Below are 14,307 nucleotides of genomic sequence, written 5' to 3'. Positions count from 1 at the left end.
AAGCCTCTGCCAAAATTAAGGATTAGTTGATTTATTTATTTATTTAAAAAAGAGAGCGAAAAGAGTAATAAGATGGATAGGAATATGATCTCGAATTTTTAAGAGACGAAACAAATGTCTTTTAATGCTAGATAAGTTTTAGACACGTTTAAAATTTCTTCTCAAATTAAGAATGCAGCGTACGTATCTTTTGAGACATTTAAAATTCAAGGATGTAATAATGCACCTTGATAAATATTTTTCTAAAAATTAACTTTCACTGATTTATTTAATATAAGATAATAGACAAGTTTTCGATATAATAAAAATGAGCGAACTTAGGCCTTAACATAATTTTTCAAAATAGTTTTAGTCAAGATAAGTCAATAAAAGCGACCATGCTAGAACCACGGGACTCGAGGGGTGCCTCACACTTTTTCCTCAGTGAACAGAACTCCTTACCCGATCTTCTATTTTCGCAGACCATAATAAGAGTCATTTTCTTTTGATTAGGGATTTAATAAGGTGATTTGAAACACCATAACTCAATTCCAAGTGGCGACTTTGTGATTAAAAATAATCCCTATTCAATACCGTCACTTTAATTGGAAAAACCCTTCGACTCGTTCCTTCGGGCAAAAAAAGGGGTATGACATCTCTGGCGACTCTGCTAGGGAATAATAAGAATTCGAGCTTTTTATATTGACTTTTACTTTCTTTAATTATTTTTATATTGTGTTTGTTGGCCTTATGTGCTACTTGTCGCTTATTTACCGCTTTGATATTTATTGAACTGTATTATATGCTGTCTTCTCTTGTGCACCCCCCTCTGAGTCTTTGAAATAGGATAGAATGAATGCAGCGTATGCATCCTACCTTCTTTTTGAGATAGCCGGAGTGTCAAGGCACCTGGTGAAGGATTATAGTCACACATGTTAGGCGGGGTTCGGATCGACGACGAAGGCGGTGTTGCTCTGCTATCAACCAAGTTGTCCCTCCCCGGCTCGAGTGTCTGCTCGGGTAAGCCAGTCTAGACACCTATCCCTATTAGGGTTAAACTTAGAAGAACTGAAAACTCAAAATCTGGTTATCCCTATTAGGTGCCGCTTTATTTGCATCATATGCATTTGACTTAGCGGGACTAAGCATAGGAGCCGGGTCTGTCTAGGACAGGTGATCTACTTTATAAAGACCAACATGTGCATCCTACGTACTCTTTGATATTTGTTTGGAAGGTTGTTTGTTTGTTGACCGGCTTTAGGCAACTTGAAAATGTAAGAGCTTAAATTATCTTCACATTTAGTGAATCATTTTTCAAAGAAAATTTTTATTTTTAAAAGAAAGAAAAAATTTTAGTAATATAATTTTACGGTCTTCATAAACTACGAGGGTCTGATTCTCACAACTTAGTGGGATACGTAGGAAGTCCTTCTCAGGAGATGACCCTATCTTTTGAAAAATTATTCATAGATTTATTAGGGAATATTTTTTAAAAATATGATTACTTTCATAATTATTTTTCTAATCTTCAAGTCCAATTTTTATATATCTTAATAGCCCTGAATCTTTAGGGATCATGAGGCTAAGTTTTTACAAAACAAAAAATATATATAAATCTTAACAGCCCTGAACCTTTAGGGGTCTTGATGCTGAGTTTTGGTATGACATATATTTCAACGAACTACGCGCACCTGATTCTCATCTTAGTGAGATACATAGGCAGTCCTTCATGAATTCAGTGATTTTAAAGAAATAAAAAATTTATTTCTGTTTCCTTCTAAATAAATAAAAAAGAGAGTTTTCGATTTGTATATAAAAATAAATTAATTTATTTTTGAATATAAAAAAATATGTTTTTATCATTATCTTTAAATTCAAATAATAATAATAATAATAATTAAAAAAAAACTTTCTCATTTCTCAAATTACAAGAAAATGCGTTTCTTCATATCTCTAATTTCAAGAACAACGCACACCTTATTCTCATCTTAATGAGATACGTAGGCAGTCCTTCATGGATTCGGTGGTCTTAAAAGAAAAATTTTGAACTCTGACATATTAATTTTCTTCAAAATCAAAATAGTGTTAAGGTGGTTGGTTTGTGGCTAAGTTGGCATCTCACCAATACAACACCATGTTCAAAGAACAAGTAAGATGACCCACAAAAAATGATATAGGGTCTGAGATAAGTTGGTGTAGATTGTTAGAAATGAGGAATAATAAGAAATGATCTGAAAAGTGAGAAATTTGGAGTAAAATATGAGAAACATGCAAATACTGAGAGAGAAAAAGAGAGTTGTCACAAGTATTTTACATGTTGCAATGTTCACTTACCTCTAAACTCCAAAACATCAAAGTCGGGCATGTACGAGGGTCATGGTGATCCTTTGACTCATATGAAAAAGTTTTGTAATCAATTAAGAGGAGTAAGGGGAAAGAGAAATTGTTGATGGCTTACTTTGGAGAGAGTTTGAGGTGATAAATTCAAAATGATCGAGTTCAAAAAAAAAAAGATGATGTAGCAATAATTGTGGATACTCCATTAAGGCTGACGTGCAATTCATTGGCTAAAATATTAAGTTCGGCAATTGAGAAATCAATCTTCACTCCTCACGATGAGGAATTTTTGGTAGTCTATTTTATTTTTATTTTTGCTATCCAAATTATTTTAGGATTGTAGTTCAGGATTTATCTTGTCTTATTTCTTATCGTCTTTATTCAAACCCTTTTGTCTTTCTGTCAATAAAATGTGTGTCCCTTTATTTCTATTTTCAATTTTTTTAATAAATATTGTTTATTTGTCTTTCTTTTTCTTCATACAATTATTTTATGGTAATTCTAATGATACGATATGCATGATGAATTTTCACCTGATCTTAAAACCTAATTAAATTCTGAAATATTTGACCAAGAAGACAGAGTTGAAAGAAAAAAGCATATAAGAAAATAAGTAAAGTGTTCAGGTATTTGGGGAGATAGTTACAACCTCTTTTGAATGTATTGAGGCAGTCACTTTGTGAATCAGGAAATAACTTGATCATTGATTAGAAGATTCAATTCGAGAATTTTGAATGAGGTCGATCGGAGGATATATAGTATCCACTATAAGGAAAAGAAAAAGGGAGTTAGCTCCAAAAGGACATGAGTCACTCATTGAGAAAAAAGTACAATATAAGTGGACATGTATATTTCACAAGTTTAAAAGAAGTGACGCAAGTGCATGAGCTTAGTGAGGATCAATTTTGAAAAAGATGCGTATGATCTTCATGTTCTACTCTCAGATTACATGTTATGTATTTGTGTTTTTAAGGATTGATATGACGAAGGCTTTTCATTCTACTACCTAAATGTTGTGTCATCTTTTATTACCCCTTTTGAGCTTTAGTGTTGTTTTCTTTCGCATCCCTCTTTTGGAATCAAAAGAGAATATGAAAAAGTAGAAAAAGAAAGTATCAAGAAAAATGGAGTAAAAAAAAAGAGTTGAACAAAAAAAGAGAAAAAATCAATTAAAAATCCAAATTCAAGCAAAAGAAATGTCCTGAATTACGTTTGACCTGATTCTTGCTATGACAAGATACGTAAGTAACCCTACTCTGGGGTTCGGTCCAACCAAAGGAAAATTCAAGTTACCCAGAATGAAATAAAACTGGGGCAAAAGTTTATTTCCTTAAAAGAGTCAATTTCAAAAGTTGTATATTTTACCCAATGTTGTGTAAATTTTGAGCCCCATGCCGACCTTTCTTTCTATCCCATTCCAAAAGCCAAATTACAACCAAGGAAAGACCTTCAGAACAATCTTTGAGAATGTCAAGACTAAACATGTTATGGGTGCATGATATTTCATATTTTGAGTGTTATTTTCTAAAAAAAAAAATGAAAATGAGAGAGTTTTATTGGTGAAAACTCTTTTGGGCATCATAAGGCGACCGTGAGTTGTGAGATCAATAAAAATGAGAGTCTTATTGGTAAATATTTTCATGGGCACCATAAGACGACAATGAGTTGAAAAGGAAAAGAAAATGGGAGTGGCTTGTTGGCGAAAATCCATCGAGGTGTCACTAGCCTAAGGAGGATTATAATCCAGAGGGAACAAGTTCAAGAATGACTCCCTTTTAAATTCAATAAGTGGGCAAAAAGTGATAGTGATTAGTTTGGATAGATCAGGTTGTTTAATTCAAAATGTATGTCATAATCACTAGAATCAGCTGCCACACCCAGATAAAATTTTCTTTTTGACATTTTTTTAAAGAAGAGATGTCAATTGTCCTTTCCTAATATTTTTGTTATTTTTATTTTTATTTTTATTTTTTATTTTTGATTTTTAATTTTTGTGTCTTTGTGGTCAAAAGAAAATCATTATCGTCATCTTTCATATATTTTTGAGTCAAAATTTTGTCAAGATAAGTGAGAAAGGACTTCAAAACTTGCTACCAACTCCTTTAGCTGTGCAAAGCAAGACAAAAGACCAACACACAAAGTTAACATGTTTCAAAATAAAGTAAAATACTCGAGAATGCTTGTCATCCAACAGTTTTTGGACTCATAAAAGTATAAAAGGTGTATTTGAAGCTGAATCCCACGGCATCATGCAAGAGAAATATGATTTGAGTCAAAATATTTTAGTAGTCAAAATTTGGGGTCAATACTACAACAAGTCAAGAATACCTATCAATGATTTGCAATGTAACTGAGCATAACAAGTGCAAGAGATCGTCTCAATAGCCAAATGCCATAAATCAACCACCGTATTTTTAAATTAAAAAGTTTTCTTTATATGAAACAAAACATGTGTTACCTTCATATCAAAGGTTTCAAAGCTTAACTATGAAAAACTACAATTTCTCACTTTTGCAAATGCAAGAGGCAGTACTGTTATACCAATTTGGTAATCAATAATGGTAAAAACTCATCATTTTAACCCCTAGGAGACGCACTTTCTAGTCTGTATAATTCAAGTTTCATTTGTTAGGTGATGCACTTCCTAACTTAAACCATCACTCCTAGAAGACGCACTTTCAAGTCGAGTCATTTCATTTAACCCCTAGGAGACGCACTTCCTAGTCTGAATAAGTCAGTTTTCATTTGTTAGATGAAGCACTTCCTAACTTGAATATTCACTCCTAGAAGACGCACTTTCTAGTCGAGTCATTTCATTCAACCCCTAGGAGACGCACTTCCTAGTCTGAATAAGTCAATTTTCATTTGTTAGGTGAAGCACTTCCTAACTTGAACATTCACTCTTAGAAGATACACTTTCTAGTCGAGTCATTTCATTTAACCCTTAGGAGACGCACTTCCTAGTCTGAATAAGTCAGTTTTCATTTTTTAGGTGAAGCACTTCCTAGCTTGAACATTCACTCTTAGAAGACGCACTTTCTAGTCGAGTCCTTCAATTTAACTCTTAGGAGAAACGCTTCCTAATTTTGGTCATCAGTTTTACTCTGATGAGACACATTTCTTTGGTAGATTTTTGATTCACACTCTTTATTGTACTTTTCAAAAGTTGTGATTTGATGACCCTTGCAAAATTTACTAATGCAAACTGGGGCAAAATTTTGTTCGTATTTACTGGAATTTATTTTATGCTCAGGACCCTCCTAAAGAATGGGACAGGACCCTCCTGAAGAATGGGAATTTATTTTTTGCACAGGACCCTCTTGAAGAATGGAAATTTATCTTATGCTCAGGACCCTCCTCAAGAATGGGACAGGACCCTCCTGAAGAATGAGAACTTATCTTATGCTCAGGACCCTCCTGAAGAATGAGAATTTATCTTATGCTCAGGACCCTCCTGAAGAATGGGATAGGACCCTTCTGAAGAATGGGAATTTATCTTATGCTCAGGACCCTCCTGAAAAATAGGAATTTACTTTGTGTCCAGGACCTCCCTGAAGAATGGGATGTTATTTTTCTGTGTCACCTTTTATTTTGAGTTCAGGAACATATTTGAAAAATCAGAAGAAGAAAAAAAAACCCAGGAGCCTGCCTGAAGAACAGGGTGAAGAATAGGGTGAATATTATCAGTTGCAAGTTCAGGAGCCCGCCTGAAGAATAGGGTGAAGATTTTCAAGTCCAAGCCAGAAGAAAATCTAAAGAAAAAAACCAATTGTCAAGTTCCCCTCTAATGCCAAAAGCCGACGAGGAAGAACATTTCGTGTATCAAGTTCAACTCAGAATAATGACTATCTCACCATTTGAGAAGTCATGAAGATTCAAGTCAAAATTCAAAAAAAAAAAAAAAAAAGTAGCATAGATAGGATTTCTCACTTGTATCTTCATTTTATTTTTTGTTATTCATATCAATGTAAAAGCAGAATATCGTGAACCGGAAATTCGACGGAACCTGAATCGATCTCTAGCTCACAGCCACATCATTTAACCCCATTTGAACTACAAGTGACCTGATTCTCTTATAACTCGGAATATGTAGGCGGTCCAAAACTAGGACTCGATCATATCTTTTATTTTATTTTATTTTGTTTTATCTTTATTTTTTGAATATTTGGAGGATCAAAACTCACCTCTTTGTCTACTTCTTTGTATGAAAACTCGTCGAGATTTCACACAAAGAGGGGCAAAATGTAGACATGTGATTTTTGACCCTCCCCAAATTTTAATCTATTTATTGGCATTAAATATTTTATTTGCTTTGATATTATTTTAATTCTTATTTCATTTTTCATAAATTTTTAGTTAAAAATAAATAAATAAATAAATAAATAAACAAATAAAGTTACATTTTGAATATTTTTTTAAATAATACAAAAAAGAAATTCAAAAAGATATTTCATTATTTTAAAATTAATAGACTACTAGTTTTAATATTACCTTAATTATAGTTATTTTAAATTATAGTATTTTCTTAAAATATAAAAATTAATATTCTTTTATTTGTATTATTTATTAAAAAGGGATAAATCTTATCCTATAAAACTACCCTAACCACCACCCCTAATTTCTCTCAACCTCCCTCAACTTCCCAACCCCCTACATCCTATATATTGTCACACACACACGAGAAGGAAAAAAAAAAAACACTCGCGGACTATTCCTGGATTACAAAAATAAAAAAGAGAAAACACTGGAGACCAAATGACTTTTTAACAAAAAAGTGCAAGGAGAAACGGAGGAGAGACGGACAACAATCAAAAAGAGGAAAAAAGAAAGGTGGAGTTAAAAACAACATTTTGAAGAAAAAAATAAAAAGTCAAAGAAGGAAAACAAGTAACAGAAAGAAGAAAGAGATTAGAAGGAAAAGAGTTAGGGTTAGGTGTTTGGATTTCCGTTCGAGTTATCGGTGACAACATTCTTGTTTCGATACTTGGTCTAATTTATCTTACAGGTTTTTATCCCATCTTAAACTATTTATTTTTATTAATTTTGTTGTGAATCAAAGCATGAATGAAGTCATTACGACGAATTGTTATATTATTTAGCATGTGTAATTTTTTATTTTATATAATTTACACTTTATGTCTTTGTTCATGAATCGTTTATTAGCTTGAAATAATATGAGTTAGGTTGGTTTTGAATTTTGGATGATATATTTTAAAAGTTACTAATGTTAAAAAATGGTAAAGTTACATTTAGTTTACGTGTAATTACATGCAAAAAGATTTTTAAAAAGAGGGTTGAAAAAAGAATAACATGCACATGCATATGCATGCACAACATTTCTCTATATATATTTTGCACACACAAAAACGGAAAAATTGAGAGAACTAAAAAGGTGGTTGGAAAGATTAGAAATGTTGAGTTTGGTTAGTGAATTTTTGTTTTGTTTATGTACTAAAAAGAAATAACTGAGTTGGAATTTCAAAAAGAGTTCAACATATTTTATTTATGCTTGTTAGTAACAATATTTTATCAATTGATTTTTTCTTTTTTTTTTTATCATTTATCAAGAATTTGGATGTTCAAGATGCTTCGTATATTAAATAAAATTAATTATTTGCTAATCTCGTTGTGTATAATTCCTTTCCAATTAGATGGTAAATTAAGAATTGAATCTCCTTATTTAATCCTTATAAGTCTCTATTAGATAGAAATCAAAGCCTCTGCCAAAATTAAAGATTAGTTGATTTATTTATTTATTTATTTATTTATTTAAAAAAGAGAGCGAAAAGAGTAATAATATGGATAGAAAAATGATCTCGAATTTTTAAGAGACGAAACAAATGTCTTTTAATGCTAGATAAGTTTTAGACACGTCTAAAATTTTGTCTCAAATTAAGAATGCGGCGTGCGTATCTTTTTGAGACATTTAAAATTCAAGGATGCAATAATGCACCTTGGCAAATATTTTTCTAAAAATTAAATTTCACTGATTTATTTAATATAAGATAATAGACAAGTTTTCGATATAGTAAAAATGAGCCAACTTAGGCCTTAACATAATTTTTCAAAATAGTTTTAGTCAAGATAAGTCAATAAAAGCGACCGTGCTAGAACCACGGGACTCGAGAGGTGTCTCACACTTTCCCCTTGGTCAACAGAATTCCTTACCCGATCTTCTGTTTTCACAGACCATAATAAGAGTCGTTTTCTTTTGATTAGGGATTTAATAAGGTGACTTGAAACACCATAACTCAATTCCAAGTGGCGACTTTGTGATTAAAAATAATCCCTATTCAATACCGTCACTTTAATTGGAAAAACCCTTCGACTCGTTCCTTCGGGCGAAAAAAGGGGTGTGACAGACGTGACATTTTTAAAAAAAAGAGGTGCGTTTCAAATTTTTCTTCTTCTTTTCCCACTTATTTTACACACACACACACACACACACACACACACACACACACACACACACACACATATATATATATATATATATATATATATATACCCCACCCCCTTCTTCAATACCCCCACTCCCCTCACCTCTCATCCCCACCCCACACACCTATACCCCACACCCATATCATTTTATTCTCCACTACATGAACAAATAACAACACCCATTTTCTATAATAATTAATTCTTCCATTAAGAACCTCAAACACATCCTCCAACAACACTTTCCTCTATTTTTTTCATTTTTCTCCATTAATACATTCTCCAACGAAGAAATTGAAGACATTAAATTGTTTCATTAATTCAGTTCGAAGAATAACAAAATTGAAAGAAATTTTCATAACTTTTATTTTTAAAGTTCATTGTTTCTTCTCTATTCTTTATTTATGTTTACATCTTCAAGGGTGAATTTAGGGATTGAAAACTTGAGAAAGTTTGATTGAAGGTTGAGATGGTGTTTAATGGAGAAAAAAAATTTAATTTGATATTTTTGTAATTGTTCTCTAGTGGTGTTAATTAAGGAAAATGAAAAAAAATTGAAGGTGAGGATGGGGGTTGGCTGGAAGAAGAAAAAGAAATAGAGGGGGCGGGGTCAGGTGCGGGGGCGGGGGTGGGTGGTTTGAAGAAGAAGAAGAAATATGAGGGGTGGGATGGAGGAAAATTGAAATTGAAGGTGGGGTGGAAGGTTGTTACTGGAGGAAAATTGGAAAACAATGGAGGTGGGGTGGGTTTGATGGAGAAGGAAAGCTGGTGGGGGGCAGTGGGGGGACGTAAAGAGGGGCGGGGTGGGTAGGAAGGGGTGGGGGTATGAAGAAGAAAGAAAATGGGGGTGGGGGGTGTACTTTTTATTTAATATATATAAATATGTATATATAAATACAAATATATATATATATATATATATATTTATATATAAATAAATAAATATATATATATATATATATATAAAATAGTATAAATATTTGTTATTTTTTTTCAAAAAAATATATAAAAATAATGTGGGAGAGATTAATTTTTTTTTTTAAATAGTAATTTCTTACGTGGCAATGGCGTGGCTCCAACGTGGCATTGATGTGTAAGCGAGTGTAACACACTCTCCGTTATAAGAGTGATATTCAGTTTTGAGGTGTGAAAATAATTCACTTTAAAGATGTTAAGGGGGATAAATAAACGGAAGTTAAGTTTAAGTGCTAAAGTTAGTTTAGAGGACAAGTTTAGGAGGAAAAAGATGTCTTTTCTCTAACTTAATCTGATAATAAACAAATTAGTCAGTATACTTTGCACAAAATTTAGATCTTATATATGTTGAGATGACAAGTCAATAAATTTTAAAAACTCCCTCCTGTAATTACTTAAACGGGACATATCAAATGGCTTCTCGATAGCTTGGATGCAATTGATTTCATTGATTAAATTAAACTTACACAAAAAAGGCTTGACAACGCGAACCAGCACATGACGGAGATGATATGACGCTTTGCCACTGGCACTACAAAGCACTTTGTCTCTCTAGATGGCACGTTTATCCTTTATATATATTCTGTATATATATACTTACACATATATAGAGTTTACGGTAAAGCTTGCGAGTAGTGTGACACCCTGATGGGTCTTAATAGAGCCGCCCCTGGCTCGCACTAAAGCTGTACACAAGTTCCATTATGAGTGACAGATTATTTTGACATTAAAAACTCAAATTTCGTCACAAAATATCTTTTCAGAATCATTTTTAAATTATACAAAGATAAAATTAGCGTCGCATCGCTAAATAAAATTGTATTAACTACAAAATTTATTTTTTGTCCCCACTAGGACGAACCCATTTGTCATAAGGGAGTATCAAAATTTGTAGCTGATAGTGTATTTCGTCACTAAAAAGACTATTTATATCAATAAAAAAATTTGTCACTGATTTTTTACTTCAATTAGTGACAACATCATTTGGTACTAAAGTTCAGGGCCGGCTCTACCTATTGTGAAAATAGGCAACCGCCTTAGGCCCCCAAATTTGAGGGCCTCATTTTTTTTTTTAGCAATAATAAATTATATACTTTTTATGAAAAAGTAAAGAACAATTAGAAGTTTGATTTATATTTAAACTTTAAAATATTATGTCTCAATAAAATTAAATGCATTAGTTAGATCGATGGAAAAAGAATTACTAGAAGAAATCACTATAAAAAAAAATATTAACAACTTTGCATCTCAAAAATTTAAAATATAGACTTAAACAAAATATTTTTATTTTTCTTAAAAATTTAATAAAAAAATATATTTATTTTTCTTAAAAGTATAAGGCCTTCATTTGATTTTCATCTTAGGCCACCAAAGTGCTTGAGTCGCCCCTGCTAAAGTTATAAATGTTTCATAGTTAAACAAAAGTAACTTGTCACTAAAGACGATCTTTTATATATAAAAATATATTTTGTACCCATATGTTCAAAGTAGTTACAATTTTGCTTTTACAAAAATGGCTTACAATTTTGTAGTGAAAATGATTATTTTTTTGTCACGAAAAGTATTAGTTTAGTGACCCACCAAAATTGTCACTATAAATTGATGTGATTACTGGCAATAACAATTGTAATAGAATACAAATATAATTCGTAATTAAAGAATAAATATATTATTGATCAGAAGACAATTCTAAGACAACTATATTTTGTCACAAACGTAGCCAATTTATGACTGTAACTATAAATAAAATATAATTTAGTCACTGCATCCTTCTCCTATCTTGTAAGCTCCTCCACTTATTTGGAGCAAAAGAAAATTTTGATTATTCTCAACTCTATAACTTTGTTGATAGAATTTCCTTAACAGACCTCCCTTATCATTTTTTTTCCACAGACCTGGTTATTTTAGTAGACCATCTCTCAGCTTTCCACGAACTTTCATGATTCCAACTAAATTTGCATCTTTAAAAAAAAACATATCTAAAATGCAAAAAAATAGTAGTGTGTACACTTATAATTGTCCGAGTTTATAATGTGAACACTTTTACTTAAATCTAAACTTTTAAATTCAATACATCACAATATTTTAAACCCCTCTCTCCGTGAGGGGTTTAAGAAACTTCATTGTGAACAAATTGAAGTCGTGTTTTTAATAAACTTCCCATTCAAGTTTTCTTCTTATTTATATTTTAGCCTATTTAAAGAAGAGATAAGGCACAAGTATTCCCAAACTATAAGTTGCTACGACGTATTTAAACTTTACGAGGTCCTATTACTCCCAAAACTCTTTTATTTTATTTTGCTTACTAATCAAATATTAAAAAATAAGTAAGAAGCCAACTTATTTTCCAAGAAAACGTTCTCCATACATGATCAAAACTTTCCCTAATTTGGATGAGAAGTTCCATTTTGACTGTATATTCTTATATACTAATCCATTAGAAGGATTAGACCAAGAAAACTATATGCTATATAAAGGACACGAGAATCCTAAAAAATGAAGAATAAAAAACAAAAAGAACATATGGCTTCTTCTTCTACAGTACTAAACATTCCAATCCTTGTCCTATTTTTTTGTTCATCACTAATTGAGACATGGACTATAAACATCTACGATAAGATCTCCTCCGCAAACTGTAACTTAAATGATTTTCAATATACACCAAGAACACTAACACAAGGCACGGATGAAAGTTTTACAGGTGGTAATTATGTATTGACATGCTTTGTGGAATGACTACCAGTCCGTTTGCATGTAATTTTGGTAGTCATGTTCTGTTTGATTACCAAAAAGATAAAGAGTAGATGTAGAAACAAAGTGCGCGAATGGGTGGTTAATGAGGATGGAGTAGTCACTTGTTGCCTTGCTGAATAATATTTGGTTGTTTCTCCTTCGATATATTTTTTGAGTTTATAGATCTCAAAATATATTAAAATGTGTTTTAAAAGATAGGACATTTTTAAAATTGATCAAAGAAGTAAAGTCACAAAAAGTTTTGCGACACTAATATTGTAGTTTATCATTTTATTGCAAGTTATTTTATTATGTCTTTCAAGATTTTAGATTTTTAATCTGATGGTTAAAAAACAATTCTACTATCAAGATGTTGGGTAACTTAGAAACTATTGTGAATTATGACTAATATTTGTGTTCCAACATTCACAATTGTTCGAAAAATATTACAATATTAATACTGAACGTTTTTTTTTTTTTTTTTTTTTAAAAATTCAATAACTTGCCAAATCAAATCAAACTCTATTTTTCAATACTACTTCTAATTCCCCGATTCAAAAGGAATATAGAAAAATAGGAAGAAAAAATAGAAAAGATTATTGTTTCACACTTTTCGTAGTGGCTTTTGAAATCCTTTTTCTTGAATATAAGAAATATTGTAGAATTTACTTATATTATATCCGATCCTCTCTCAATTGACTTGTGAAATTATATGTGGTAGAAAATTTCAATTTTTCTAGAATACATAGAGTATGAGCAATCGTCGTGTATAGATGGAGAGAGTATTCTCAATCAAAAATACACATTCAAAAGCTCTTCGCAAAATTAGAGAAAACTAAAAACCTGAGTATCTGGCAAACACTTCATCCGAAGAATCTTCTCATGTTCTCAAATATTAAATCAAATAAATTAAAATAATACAATTATATATGATATCAAGTGTCAACTTCTAAAATTAGGTTTTATTATCCTAACTTTCGAACATATTTTTAAAAAATTGACATTTTAATAAATTTTTTACCTCATAATAGTACATTACCTTTAATTATTTACAAGAATTCGAATATATCAACTATAAAATATAAATCGAGTTACTCAGTATGGATATTTTTAGAAGTATAAGACGTCTTATTAGATATTCGCTTTACGCGCCATTGTTGTTGAGTCGCCCTCCAAAGATGAAGTCTCTCTCAAGGTTAAACTTCTGAGATGAGTGTCTGTTGGAACCGTTCAACAAAATGTGTTTATGCCTTATCTTTATAGGTGATGATGATATCAAGTTGATGGTAGAAAAAAATTGGCAGCCCGTTTGGATAGAATTAAAAAAATAGCTTTTTAGCTTAAGTGATTAAAAACTTAAAATAAGTGCTTATAAATTAAGCAGATAAGTTTTTGAATAGAAGTGTTGAAACTGAAAAAAAAAATTGTTGATGTGTTCGGTAAACAAGTGATGTTAAACATTTTTGGTTGTTAAAATGACTTAAATATCCTTAAAGTTGTTAGTATCATAAATAAGGTGGATTATTTATAATTTTTAATTCTAAAATAAATTTTTTGAACAAATCTCCGATGTAATGATGTATTCGATGAAAACAAAGAAGAGAGACGAAGAGAAAACTAGAGGGAAGAGATGAAGCGAAGCGGCAAGAGAAAAAGAAAAAAAATTATTATATATTTAAGGGCTACAAGTTTAGGATATTACTGAAATTGGAGGAAAATATAAGGGATAAAAAGGTAAAGGTTTTGGTCAAATCTAAATAAATTTTAATTTAAAAATCAAAAAGCTGGGGTACCTAACTTCTCACTTTTTGATTCTTTTAATCAGTTTTTAGCTTTTTAAAAATA

Source organism: Capsicum annuum, chromosome 3, assembly GCF_002878395.1.
Source record: "Capsicum annuum cultivar UCD-10X-F1 chromosome 3, UCD10Xv1.1, whole genome shotgun sequence".
Lineage (NCBI taxonomy): Eukaryota > Viridiplantae > Streptophyta > Magnoliopsida > Solanales > Solanaceae > Capsicum > Capsicum annuum.
This window is presented reverse-complemented; position numbering follows the sequence as displayed.